At 39.2% G+C, this 15306-nt stretch overlaps 1 pseudogene; it reads left to right on the top strand.

The window, feature by feature from the left end:
• LOC101571253 overlaps positions 1 to 15306 on the top strand; it is a 124225-nt pseudogene that overhangs the window by 68633 nt on the left and 40286 nt on the right.

Consider the following 15306-nt stretch of genomic DNA (forward strand, 5'->3'; position numbering starts at 1 on the left):
TCTCTCTCTCTCTCACACACACACACACACACACACAAACAGATATAGACAGACACAGATAGACACACACAGACACAGACAGACAAACAGACAGACAGACAGACAGACAGACAGACAGACACACACACACACACACACACACACACACACGCTATCCAATACTAAAGTAAAAATCCTTCTTTGATCTTTGTTTCATTGCTAAACTTCTGGAAAGAATCATCCATCTCTATGACTCCATTTTCTTTTCCAGACTTGGCTGCCACCCATTCTCTCACCCTGTGTGATAGCTCACTGTACTTAGCAAGGTCACTAATTCCCTGCTTATTGCCATGTATGTTCTTTCCTTCCTATTCCTGAGTTAAGTAATATCTGCAGTATTTGGTACTTTTAGCTACCTCCTCTTTCCCAAAATATTTTTTTTTCCCACAAGATATTGCATAGCCACATTGGTTAGGGATTGGAAAGGACAGAACTGCTCAGCAGAGAGGTTGAGGTCATTTAGGGGAGGAATACTTATAAAGATGTGAGGGTCAAGAAAAAGTGTCAGAGTGACAGGATGCACTGGGACAGAAGCATGTCCAGAACCATTACCTGATCCCCATCACACCCAGGCCCACAAACAGGGAGCAGCTATAAGCGAGGGTCTCTTGACATAGACTGTGGACTGCCATAGAGGAATCTGGCCTACCCATAGCTTCTGGGCTGGAAAGTACCCAGGGAACATGTACTCCAACTTCATGCCTGTGCTCTCTCAGCCCCTCATTCCATCACCAAATTTAGAAGCCATGACGAGGGCAGCACTTGTTTGATGCAGTCCCTCAATTCCAGTGTCCCCCAAGTATGTAGGAGACAAGAGGGAGGCAGAGAGGGTAACTGAAGGGGTGCATTGAAAATAGAGTTGTGAGTGGATGTTTGTAAAACAAGAATATAAAATACAATAATAGAAGGAATATCTTTCTCCACTTATTGTACCCTATAATAACGCTGTCTTTAGTGCTCTGTATGTATGAGTTCCCTCTTTCACTCAAATGTTGGCCTGCAAGATTTCCTTAGGTCAAGGACTATAAGTCAAATTATAAGGATGAAATTAAAATTCCATCCTGCCATCCTAAGAAGCTGAAAGGCAAGAATTCTGAAAAGGAGAAGGGAGTTTTTGTCTCCAGCAGCCTCTCAGACTGGATTCCAGAGTACAATTTTCCACCAAAAACAATACAGAAAGCCGAATAAAACATGTTAAATGGATCAGAAGTCATTGGCCTTTAATAGGATCAAGAGAGGCTGTATTAGCACATTGTATGCTAAAGCTGTGCTTATGTTTTGTGTAGTTCTCTGTACAGGCAATGGAAATGTTTCTTTGTCCTTCAGCTCATCAGCCTTGTGGGCTCCAGTCCCGTTCTTCGACTTTTCTCCTGGACATCTGCGCATAGTCTGCCTTCTACCTCAGCACGCAGTCAGCTACACCCTGCACAATGTTGCTTCTCTTGTGCTCTTTATCTTGTCTAGGGTACCGTGGGTCAGCCAACCACTAAATGAGGCCCCCGATGTTGGGAAAAAGGCCCTCTCTTCAGAAGCTGCTCCTTTCCCCCTGTGTCCCTCTGGGAGTTCCTTAAGGCTCCTATCTGGTCTCCTTGTAGATCTCCATTAAATCACAAATAGTGTTTACTTCATCCAACATGGAATTTTAAAAATGTAAAACCATTCACTTTATTTTTGAGATAAGGTTTTGCCAAACTGCCTAAGCCTTTAACTTCTGATCCTCCTATCTCAGCTTTGGAAGGTTGAGATCACAGGGGTATACCACTTCACCCGGTTTGTGTTAACCCAGAGCTGTGTGTAGTTAGGCTGGCCATGAAAGGCCTTTCTTATACCAGACCCTCGTGAATACTAAGTCTGACAACCTCTTAAAATATTAGACATATTTTAGGCTAAAAAAAAAAAACCCTCACCTATTTCACTTTTGAATTCTAAGCCAGGGTGAAATTTAGTCAGAGTTATAAGCCTTCCAAGAAAGGGTTTATCTGGAATTGCCAACATGACCCCAAGTTCAGCAATGCAAATGTCATGGCTACAATATAAGAAATCAGAAAGCTTTCAGTATGTTGTCTAAGAGCTCGAGCACATTGAAAGTGATTTATGAGCAAGCGGAGTAAGCATTTAAACACCTTTGCCAGCCATGGTATATTTTTCACTGCAAGTGCCCTCGTATATGATTCCACATTCCAGGACAGCTCTGCTCCTGACAATATAAGCCCTTTCTGATAGGGGAGCATTTCCAATCCAAGATTAAAATCTTAGAAACTTGTCAACAGAAAAGGATGATAATATGAGTGAAACTGCAGCTATCAAAGAAAAATGCCTTGCAAGTAATTTCTGTAATGGTCAAGTTCTAGTAATTTTCTCTTCTCCTTCACTCTTAAGTAGAGGGGTTGGCCTGAAGGTCATTTTAATATTTTGGATAAGTACAGTTACAAGCCAGAAATTCATGAACACAAGAAAAAGCGAGTCATTTAATACTATAAAAATCAACTTTTTACATTGCCTTTCTTATTTCCATTTCTAATGTAGACTACAGGGAATGTTTTTCTTTTGATGAATGGTGGTTTAAGTAGAGCATTGACAATAAATCCTTGAACTTCATGAGGCACTAAAAATTAGAGGATCAGAGAGTCTTAAGTTTTCTTGGGTATAGTTCCATAATTTTTTTTCTGTGCTACTTTATTTAATCTTCTACTACTCCAGAGACTACAACTGAATGACCTCCTAGGTCTTTTTCATTTTTTTTTCTCCTTGTAATTCTCTCTTTCTATTTAGGATGTGGGTGATCTCTCTAATTTCTCCTATGCCCTTGGCTGTATCACGGGTGAATTGGGGTGAATCTTAGCTTTACTAGCTACACAGGCTGGAGTATTCAAAGGCATTTGTGGGCCAAGAAGTATATCTGACAAAGCTGAAACCATTTGCACATTTTTATTACTGTGATCTTTCTAAAATACTTTATTTCTATCATATTCCACGGTAGCTAAAGCAAATTTAAAGTTCTAATTTCTTATTTTTCTTGGGTTACTTATATCTTTGTCTCTTTAATGTTATTTTCCCCAAACACTCAGCACTCCATCGCTGTTCTGAATACTTCAGACACAAATCTGTATGTGCACACACAAATTTGCATTTATTTAACCATCAATAAAGTGCCATTCAACACATGGTTAACTCTCTCCTGCTATCTGCCAGGCAGGCTCTGGGTGGTGCTCTGGAGCACACACTTGAGAGGCAGACATGCGCTTGCCTCAGAGAGCTCACAGTGTCCTAGAGGAGCTGGCTGCATCAGCCACCATAACACTGCATAGTGATCACCCAAGGAGAGGCATAGACGGAGGGGAGGGGTGATCCCTCCTGAAGGGATCACTGAACTCAGTCTCAGAAGTAGGAACGTTTTAGGGCAGTGCTTTATAAAGTATGGTTCCTGTGCAACATGCTACCATTTGGGACCTTATTAAAAATGCAAATTCTCAGAGCCTAGCCCAGACCTAGTAAATCAAAAACTCTAGGGATGAGTCTTCCATCTGTTTTGCAACAAACCCTCTGGGTGATTCTGAGATATGCTGGAGTTTGAAAACCACTGTCCCAGAAAAAGTAACTACTTTGTGAGAAAAAGATGCTCTACTTGCCATCATACTCATTTGCATAATTGATACCTCTTGATAATTAAGTCATCTGTTAAGATCTCCCATTGTTTTAATTGTCTCTAAACTGTAAAACTGGAAAAGTAAAACAAAAATGAAGGAAAGAGCTTTCACGTTTCCCCCATAATTATATTGAGAAACAAATAGCAATGAGACAATTTCAAATCAAATTGGTAGGACAGTTTCAATAATTAATACATTGCATGCATTCTTCCTAGTGGTTGTATTTGTTGTACAAGATGCAGATATGACATCCTACTTACAAACACTATTAGAACAAATTGCTCTATTCATTAAATTAAGAGAATGAGGCTATATATCTATTCTAACCATTTTAAATACACAGATACAAAATGGTTATTCATCTGTATCCCCTTTTTTGTTTAGTTCTGTCACTTAAATATTATAGGTGTGTGAACTCAGCAAAATATTCCAAAATAGTCCAGTAGTCCATAAGAATATTGGGTCTTCCACTTGACTGGCAATGTCAGAAGTTGTTAACTTGAGTCCCCTACAGCTCAACGTAACAACATGGCTTTACTTCTTATACTTCATTTTTATACTTTTCTGTTGGATGGTTGAGACCAAGATAAAGGAAGACCTATATAACAAGAATTGTAGAGCTTTCACTTTTAACATTTGTGACTTTTTCTTTCTCTAGAACAAATTTAAGTGGCCTAAATGTAAAATTCAGACAAAAAACTTTAGAGTTACACAATGCAAAACAGTATCATTAAAACCAGAACAACAAGGAAAGCAAAAGTTTCTTCTGAAAACTAAAGAAGGGGTGGGGGAGATAGCTCAGAAGAATAAACACTTGCCTGGCAAGCATAAGGGCCTGAGTTCAATCCCCAGTTATGAAAAAAAAAAAGAAAAAGAAAAAGAAAAAGAAGAGAAAAAGAAAACTAAAGAAGCTGAGTTGACCGTAAGCTCAGTCCTTACCTCATCCCCTTTTCTCTGTGATAATGAAGGCAAAAGGGAGAAAACAGTTAAATAATTATAGCTGGACTAATTGAATGACTTTTTTTTTTTTTTTTTCAGGACTGGGGACTGAACTCAAGCCCTTGTGGTTGCCAGGGAAGCGCTTATTCTACTGAGCCATCTCCCAGGCCCTTAAAAAAATTTTTTTTTTGAATGACCTTTTAAATAATACTTTTTACATTATCACATTCAAAAGTTTTTTTGATAAGAATCTTTATATATTTTGAACAAACTATATAAGATTACTGGTAAATTATTTTATAAAAATGTTTTGAAAATTAAGTGGGTACCTTAAAAACCAAATCTAGAAGTTATTCTTGGAATTCTGGCATTATGAAAATGATTTATAGCTTTAGTAAACATTATGCTATTTTCAAATCTTATTTATGTTGTTAATTCCAGTGCACTGCTATCATATTCCAATATCTCATGTGATATTCAAAGATCACAGTTTTTCCTTGAAATATAATGTCATGACTATTGATTCAGTAAGTATATATGTTAGAGTTTTCAAATTTCTCTCATCGATATTCAAAATAGCCTAAGTCCACAATATGAAGAATATTCTTAATCCATCCTCCTCATCCTGATTTAGTTTAGACTCCCATCATCTTTGGAATGTTTTCTATTCTTGGCCACTTGGCACTTGATCTTCCTGTCTTACCCTCCACCTCATTCTAACAATATCATTGCCAGGTCTATTTTTGTAGTATGCATATAAATAATACTTACTTCACAGTTAAATTGCTGAAGTGGTCTTCTCTGAGGAAGAAACCTTTTTATAATCAGGTCTTTGTAATTTTTTATCTTTTATCTTCTTACACTCCCATTTTACTCCTTCCCTAAAGCTGTGTAAGATCTTTGGTAGTGTTTTTTCTTCTATTGTCATTTACCTATGCTTTGCTTGATTTTGTGACTTTTTGGCTGCCATTCTCCTTACCTGCATGCCCTCTTCTCCCTGGAATACCTGGACAACTCATCATCCAACATTCAGCATCGCATCTTTTGTGATGGTTTCAGTAATTTCCTCCAGTAAACTGGACTCCTTATATTTAAAATACTATACATTACTTGTGGATATACACAGACAGCATTTAAGTAAGAAGTGGACTGGGTTTGCATGCATGTCCCATCTTTTAGATACTGCTGTTGTTACCTGTGAAAGAAGAAAATAAGACATTTTTAATTATTTCTTAAAAAATGATCTGAAGCCCATATAGCAAAATGTTCAAATCATAAACTCAGGTAGAGTATACATGCATGTTGCTTCTGGTTTTGCCTGTAGTCTTTAAAAATTTTTTTTTTTTTTTTGCAGAACCAGGGATTGAACTCAGGCCCTTGCGCTTGCCGGGGAAGCGCTTATTCCACTGAGCCATCTCCCTGGCCCCATGCCTGTAGTCTTTTGTATGTTTAAAATAGTTCTTGATTTAAAATAAGTGAACAAATGCAATATCTTACAGTTAAATCATGGAATAAATAGTCAGATGGGGTTGTAGAATCTTATACATAGGACACCAGAGACTCTGGTTGGAAAAAGAAAACTTTAAAGTTCGAAGGCATGGGTTCTTTTACGTTAGTGTTCCAGGCCACACTCAAGGAGCTCCTGTTGTGAGGAAATCCACTGCCTTTCAAGGTAGCCTATCTGAAATTTATGCTCTGTCCCACTTCCAGCTTTCAAAGGCACTGAGATAGCTATATGTTCTTTCCAACTTTTCCTGTCTTCTTAATATGATTTTATGGTTTTCTCTTCAGCGTGCTCATCACTTTTGTTAAAGGACACTGAAAGTATCCCCTAGCGCATGGATCCCCAAAGCAAACAGTCTTCAGAGAGAGGAGCAGAAACATTACCTCACTGTCTTTAGACATCTTTTCAGTCTTGCAGTGACATTTTTGAAAGTGAAATAACAGAAATTGATCATTTTAAGGCTGTGGCTGCTAGGTTTGGCTGTCTGCATTTTGGGCCTGTACTATTGAATTACTAGCCTCTGGTGCGGTGGCTACTAGGGGAGATTAATTATTTAAAGTGATATGTTGAATGTATTATGACTCATTAATTAACTTCTTTCAGACACTTACTTTCTACTGGCTGTGAGTCTGCAGTGGCAACACTTCTGTGTGCTCCCCAATTGTGTCAAGGGTGTCGTGAGAGAACCTGAGAAAAGCTTTCCTGCAGTCTAGATACCCTGTTTCTACTCCCTTTCTCTGATTTCCCAGTGTCGTAACTCTGTCAGTAGGAAATGAGGTTAGCCTGGCAGCACTATTCTTAGTGAGCTCATGCTGAGTTTACCACTTTCTTTTCTGAGTACTCAAAAGCTATTGTTTAGAAAAATTGTTCTAGAATCTTGCCTTGGATCGATGTCAAGCTCAGTGCTCTGTAGTTCATGAATACACATTCTTTCTCTTTTTATAAATCCAGATGACACTTGCCTGTATCCAATTTTCCAGGACCTGTTTTCCACTACGGGGTTCCTTAAGTTCAATGACTGCAATTCAGTCACATCTGAATACACTGAAATGCACTCCTTAGTCCAGAGACCAGGATTCACTGAGAGCAGCCGTTTTTGAATCTCTTCACCTACCCAAGAATATACCTACCAACTATGTGAGAAGGGAGTAGGAAATTGATCCTCCCAAACTACATTGAGGGAGTTGAGGTGCTGTTTATTTTGATGATCAATATCCAACTGAATCAAGACAAGTGAACAAAGTGCTATTAAGATTGGAAACATGTGCAGCACTGTATTAGGTGGTTAGATAATACAATGTGAATAAAAATAAGTCAGAGTCAAGTTGAAGAAAGTAAGATGTGTAGTGCCATAACTCATGCAGTGAAACTTGGCAGCAAAACTGAGCTTCAGAAGACAAAGTCCTTATCATCAGTAAGAGCTTAAAAATAACTCAGTTTCTCTACCCATATTCCCTCAGGGCTAGCAAGTGCACTGAAAGGCTCTGGAAGTCCCCCTTAAAATTCCTTTCATTCCATTCCCTCTGCTTCCCTTCTAACCAAGCCTCTTCTCATCTCTTCAATGTCCCTGCGAAATCTGCAGCTCTCCAGAAGTGTCTCTCTGAAGTTCTCTTTTCTGCCCTCTCATTTCTTTTCTTTCCAGTTGTGCCTCTTGACAGCCTCTGAAGTGGCTGGTAGTGCCTTTTCTGGGAGGGAGAGGCAAAGAAGGCCTCGAGTAGGCCAAGCCAGCGCTCTCACTAGTGGCCTACAGGGAATGTTGAGAACCCTTTCAGGTTCATAACTTTTATTATGCCATAATTATACTCAACAAGTAGTAAAAATACAGCATCAGGTAAAATAAAGAATGATTGGTGTGAAGGCAGCAATTTGTACAGAAATGAAAAAGCCAACCCACGATAAGCAAATCACAGCCCTTTGTTTCGCATGGAGATAAAATTTAATCAGAGCTTGAACCCTGTCGGTGAAGAGAGGAGGTATATCAAAAATCTTGTAAACATTGTCATATATTATGGTACCTACTCGCTGCCTCAAATTCTAAACTGACTGTGGGCTCAGATAACTATTCTTTCATGATAAAATCAATATTTTAGTTATAATATTGGTAGTCAGTAAGAGAATTAGAGGGTAAAATTCTGTGGCTAAATCAATTAGGATTATTGTTTCAGTCAAATCTCAGTCTCTTGGCCAATCAGGTTTTACCTGGTCACCAGGCTCCCTGCCCAAGGACAAGGATGGAATGGAAAGAAGGAGCGCAGGAAGAGGAGCTAACAAAGACCACAATTCCCTAGTCCTTGAGGTCTTAAATACCATCACCAATGAAGCTGCATTCATTGAGCATCTATTTTGTGCCAAATGGATACCCTACTTATTTCCATCATTCTTCCTTCTTCCAGTAGTACATAGTAGGGAGAAAGTATAATCTTCATTCACTGGTGAGCAAACTGGGCTCAGAGAGGTGAAGATATTTGCTTAAGGATCACAGAATGGTTAAATGACAGAGTCAGGATTTAAATCAGAAGAATCTCATTTCAAAGCTGTTTCTTTCTATTGCAAAACACTGTCTGGTTTCAATAAATTAGCTCAAAGAGACTCCTCTCTTTGTACTCATAAACTGTCTTGTAATCAAAAGGCAGAAGTCCATGCTATCTTTCAAACAGATTGCTATGTACTGCTAGTTCTGTTAAATCTACTTTTCCTTTCCGTGTTATATAAAAAGTGCAGTATAATTATTCCAATAAAGTAGTGTGTATTACTGTGTGCAGATAAAATGTCTACTTGGGAGTTAATAATATGTGGAAACGGCTGCAGAGAAACATTTTTGATATCTGATTGCCGTACTTACTGCACTAGAACCACACTTAGGGAATTCCTGGTACTTGGATGAACCGAGTTTTCTAGCTCTTAAAGCAACAGGTGCTATAAAAGCAGTCCTTTGAACTCAGGCCCAATTTTAGGGCAGTGAATAAAACGTGGAGCAAAAGTGACTTCAGGAGCAGACATGGCATATGAGGAAATAGTGCCCTTGAAAGTGACAGATGGCTATTGCTGAGCAAGGGTTCTTCTGAGACGTCCTGGCTGTTAATCCAATCAGAAACCTTAACTCTAAATTTTAGAGGAAAAATCCAGCAAATGACGAAGCACCAGTAGCCTAGAGCAGAAAGGGCCTGGGAGGAGACGCCTCAGGACAGTAAGCTTCTTCTGCTGCTTGCTTCTTCTTCTTCTTTTTTTTTTTTTTTTGCTTTACAGGAATTTGGATGCCAGATAGAGTCACTTGAGTTGCAAATTCAGCTGTGGGGTGCAGCTTTGGGGCGTAACTCCTGTAGACTACTGGTGATGGAGGTTAGGGTTTGTCAGTATAAAATATACAGTTTGTTTCTGGGATTGTAATATTTTCTTGTAATCTGTTTTTCTCAATGTCTAAATATCTAAAAGTACCCTCACAACATCTAGGCTGGTATTTTGATGGGCTCCAAGCCAAGGCGGGACACCTATTAATCATTGCTTCATTTTATTTCCAATGGTTCTTTTCCAAAAATCCCATGTTAAGTCTCCATTGATTTTTTTTTTGAAGAGAATAAAAAACCCAATACAAATGATACAGATCAAAACAAGATGATAGGAAATTAACACGGTGATTATATTGAATACCATTACCTTCAAAGTAATCAATCAGATTATTAGATATAGGTGTGCAAAACTGATCAGATACATAAACATTAAGTATTCCTTTTAAGGAAGTAATAAAAATTAGTAGTACAATTAGCTATCTTTTGTGTGTATGTGTGTATAATTTTCCCTTTCCTTCTTTTATTCCTTTCCCGCATCTCAGTTCTTTCCTTTTGAGCAGTTTCTTTCCCTTTCACAGTATCTATTGTACATCTTGGATCTTATTTATTCTTTCAGGTTCTTACACTAGGGAGACAACATTATGCTTCCATATCTGTGTCTGATTTATTTCACTTATTTGTATGGTCTCTAGTTGTATCATTTACCTATAAAAGTCTCAAGATTAACTTCCTTTATAGCTGATTAGTACCCCATTGTATAAAAATGCCACATGTCTTTTATCCCTTCCTCAGATGATGGGCATTTGGGTTGTTGCCAAAATGTAGCTATGACAAATTGTATTGTTTTTTCTTTTGCTTGTGAGATAGTCCACAGTTCTACTTCATGTGCCATCTCTTTATTGAAGTACATTAGGAAGGGGATGACCCTTGTTCTCTTTATCATAGCAGTTGTAATATTTAGTTCCTAGCAAAATGGAAGTAGACGTCGGGAAGAGTAGACTTTGGATCTACCTCTAAGTTAAATGGGAAATTTTGAGCACAAGGCAGATGGGTGGTAGTTTGGGCTCTGAGTGAAGGCCTCCTGAATGCATGGTTTCAAATAATGTGATGTTGGACTCATCCCCTGCAATATCTGAAATCTCTATTTTCCTTTGTCAATTTCATAAGGAAGTTAGTTGGACGAAATAAGGTGAAGGGAATATGGCTGACATTCTGTGCCAATTAGATTAGATTACAGCATACAGTGATTTCATTGAATACAAGTCTAGTTGTTTCGGAGAAGATTTCTTTTAGTTGTATAGACTTCCAGTAAAGTACTTTAGCTTACAAAATGAGGGTGGGTGGGCTCTGTTCAATCACATGAAGACCCAAAGGCAAAACTGAGGTTTCCCAAAGAGAAAGCAATTCTATCTCAAGATTAGGGCACAGGAACATTGCTTGAGTTTCAAGCCTGAAGATTGTAGATGTTAAGAACACAATATCAATGTTTATCTGAATTTTCAGCCTGCCATTGGCATTACAGATTTGCTACTTAAAATCTGCTTCTCTCTCTTTCTATTCCTTCCTATTACTCCTGCACCCCACAATCATTCCCCTGATGACTAACATGAGAAACAAAGCTTTTAGCTAGCATACTTCTTCCTGGGGTATCCATCTCCTGTATATGAACAGCTATTATAATTAAACTTTCTGGATCCCTCATCCTCCTCTTTCATTTTCACAGTGATGGGTTGAGTCAGTAAGCTTCTGTATGTTACTGGATACTCATACTCTAATACTCAAAAAACTTAGAGTCCTACATTATCAAAGCCATCCTTAAAGGGAAGGAAAACAAACTAAAATGCCTAAACCATTTTCTATTGATTTTTTTTCTGACTTAATTGGAGCCTTATTTATGCATCACTACTGGTTTTAAATTTCAAGGTGGATGCCCAGTATGTTCTTGATAATTTGACTATAAAGTCCCCAAAGATTTTCACATTCAAAGACAACTGTGCATTTGTGCTTGTTCTATCATAGGCTGGGAATTGTTGGCCCAGTGGGAAAAGTCAGACAAAGGAGAGTTTGAGAAAGAAGTCACATTCTTGGGAACCTCAGTGCTAGGACATTTCACTGGGGAATATTGTAATGGGACATGAGAATTGTGAAAGTAAAAACAGGGTCTCAATCTCTGACTTTGTTTTGTTTTATTTATTTTTTAGGGCAAAGTGAAATTTTTGTTTTTGGAAACTATATAAATCTTCATTTATCAGAGGTCTTTTCTATCAGTATACTCTCATCTCTCATGGTGAGCCTATTCTTTTACATTCTCCCTTTATACTTATTTTTATTAATAAAATGTTTTTGATATATACATATTTCTTTCTCTTTTTTGTTATTCCCACTAGACTATAAGGTTTGAGAGGCTGAATATTTTGCCTGCTGTATTCAGTACTATACTCTGATAGTCTATTACTGTAGTAAAGGTACAGTAGATAATATATACTTGCTGAATACACAAAAAGGCTGAAAATGAATTTCTTGTCTTCTGTCATGCTGACAAAGGTTGTTAGGCACTGATAGTAATGCCCATGGTTGAATTAATTTTCTTTTTGTTTACAAGGTACAATTCTTGCAAAACATGATATGTCTTTGTTCACCTTCCTTCAGAAGAAATTCAAGAACTTCCCAGTTGTGAGCCTCTCTGGAATGGACTGCCTTTTGTGCTCCATCCATGCTATTGTGGTAATAAAGTTGCTCTATAGCATCTTCTTGTGGAGAAGTCTAGCAGTTGTAGTAATTATACTTGAAGGGGTTGGGCACTCACTAGATTGGTAATCAGGCTTTGGTAACATCCTAGGCAAACCTATTATCGTGTAACTAATTATCCTCAAACCTAGTGTCAAATAGTAATTCATTATCATTTATGGTTCTTGAAAGCTGGGGATCCGGGGGTTCTTAGCTGTGTGGTTTGAACTCAAGGTCTTTTGTGAGGCTGGAGTCAGGATGTAACCCAGCTGTTCAGTCCTCTGAAGGGGCTGGGGCTCAAGGCCAGGTTCACACATGGGGCTGCTGGAGGCCTCAGTACTTTGCTGTGCAGCAGTCTGACTTCTACAGTGGTGAACAATTGGAGAGAGAAAAAAGGGAGAGAAAAAAAGACAGAGAAAGAAATAAAAGAAGAAAAAGGAGAGAAAGGATAGAGAGACTGAAAGAAGCAGAGAAAGGAGACACCCAGAGCAGAAGGTACAGTATGTTTGAAAATCCATTCTCAGAAGTTCCTCTGGTCAAGGCTGGGGTAATAGCTTGGCAGCCTAAGTGCCTGCCTGGCAGACACAAAGATCTGGTTTTGATCCCTGTTACTGCATGTTGTGACAGTCCCAGAACTCTGGGCACACAGCTACTGAAACTGGGCATGGTGGCACATGCCTGTAATTCCAGTGCTGGGGAGGCAGAGACAGGAGGAACACTATGAGTCCAAGCTGCATAGCAAGACCCTGTAGCAAGTAAATAAATAAAAGACTTAAAAAATTTAAAAAGTCCACCTTGTCACTAGAATCTCATTCTCTGGGCCACACAGACTAATGCTGGTACATAGTAGGGGTGGGTCATGTGACACTGAATGCCAGGAGGAGGAAATTACTAACACCTGCTAGAGCATGTGTCTTGGTTACATTTTTGTTGCTGAGACAAAATACCTGACACCAAACGTTGAAGTAGGAGAGGTTTACTTGACTCACAGTTCACAGAAGTTTCCATCCATAGTTAGCTGTCTTTGAGCAAAGTGGCATGCATGGCAGAGCGGCATCGCAGAGGATAAAGAGTTCATGGCAAAGCAGGGCAGGCAGAAGGCAGCAAGCAGCAGGTGACAAGTGACAAGGCGAGATCATAGTTCATTCTGCCCCTTATATTTTAATTCATCCTTCTCACCATTCAGGTAGCACCCACATCTGGGGTGGGAACCCCTTACCCTGCCCAGAAATATGCTAAATCAACTAGTGGACTAATTTAGTAATCACACACCCTTAATCCAAGCATCACACACTCAAGATCCAGCTACCACAGGAAAACTCCATTATAACAATGTGAAGCTTTGGGGGGACATCCCGACCTGAGCCACAACAACATGGAAGCTGAATGTTTGCCAAAGGTGCATGTGGTGAAGACTTGGTCCCCGGCCTGGAACTACTGGGGAATGATGGAACTATAAGGAGTTGGGGCCTTGGAGGAAGCTCTTATGTCATTGCAATTGTGTCCTTAAAAGGCATTCTGGGGCCCTTTTATTTTTCTATTTCGCTTCCCGGCTCTGCTCTGCAGTATGCTCCCTGCCTTTGACAGGTTCTGCATTATGACTAAAATCGCAGGTCCAGACCTAGAAGCAGCTCTCTCTCTCCTTACCACTGGCTGGAACTTCTGAAACTGTGACCCAAAATGAACCTTTTTGCTCTGTAAGTTAATTATCTCAGGCATTTTGTAGAGTGACAGAAAATTGACTAATGCAGAGGTCATTTTGGAGGTTGGCTCCAAATGCAATAAAACTTACTCATTGAGCTTTATATGGAAATAATATTTTCCATTTCTGGAGATTTTTGTTCCCCAAATCTGCTTACTTATATTCTCTTTATATTTTAAATCTCTTATTTCTAAAATACACAAATACATTTATTTCATATTCTGTGTCTGATGATAATCCTACCAAAAAGATTTTGTTTGGCTGAATTTACTGGCTGTTGTTTCTTCAGGCTGTTATTCAGTGTGTCTTGATATCATGTCACATTTTAATAATACTTTGCCCTTCTCAGAACATCATCTATAGCATTTGTTAAAAATAGATATATAGGGCTGGTGCGATGGTTGGGTGGTCTAAAGCGCCTACTTAGAACAAGTTTAGCAAAGCACAGGGACCGCGGTTCAATCCCCCAGCACCACATGCCAGCCAGCCCTGCCCCCTGGTGGGCTGAGTTGGCCACACACACACACACACACAAATAAATAAATAAAATTAAAAAAAAAAAAAAAGGCATACAAGCCAATGAAACAGAGACCAGAAATATGGTCAGGTGTATGGTCAAATCAACTCTAACAAATGTGTCAATAAATGCACAGTTGAAAAAAAAAATAGTCTCTTCAACAAATGGTGCTAGGAAAACTGATGCCCACATATAAAAGAACAAAGATGGATTCTTATGCCATGTATAATAATTAACTCCAGGGGCCGGGGAGATGGCTAGGTAGAGTAAGTGCTTCCCTGGCAAGCACAAGGGGCTGAGTTCAATCCCTGGTTCCGCCAAATAATAATAATAATAATTATCATCATCATCATCTTCATCATCATCCCCAAACAGATTAAAAATGAAACTGTACACTTCCTAGAAGTAAACAGAGGGGAGGCGGGGGTTTCGTTCCACGGCAGCTGTTTGCGCGGGTTGCTCCTGCTGGCACCATGGTTTTGGGACTAATCAAACGCTCGCCCCTCGCCTGGGCCTCGCCGACCCCAGTGTGCTGAGGAAAGCAGAGGAGTACTGGCGGCTGTCTCAGGTGAAGTGTACTGGTCTATCTGCACATACCACAGAAACTAGCAATGCCATCATGTGCTTGGATCTTGCAGCTGCCTGTATGAAGTGCCCCTTGGACAAGGCTTACTTAATTAAGCTTTCTGGATTGAACAAGAAGATGTATCAGAGCTGTCTTAAATCTTCTGAATGTTTGCTGGACATGAATTCAAATATTGGAATAAAAGACCTAGCTGTACAATTTAGTTGTACAGAGGCAGTCAACATGGCTTCAAAGATACTGCAAAGCTATGAGTCCAGTCTTCACCAGACACCGCAAGTAGATCTTGACTTATCCAGGCCACTTTTCACCACTGCTGCACTACTTTCAGCATGCAGGATTCTAAAGGTAAAAGTGGATA

The sequence above is a fragment of the Octodon degus genome, unplaced genomic scaffold, assembly GCF_000260255.1.
Source record: "Octodon degus isolate 3935 unplaced genomic scaffold, OctDeg1.0 scaffold00099, whole genome shotgun sequence".
In the NCBI taxonomy this organism is placed as follows: domain Eukaryota; kingdom Metazoa; phylum Chordata; class Mammalia; order Rodentia; family Octodontidae; genus Octodon; species Octodon degus.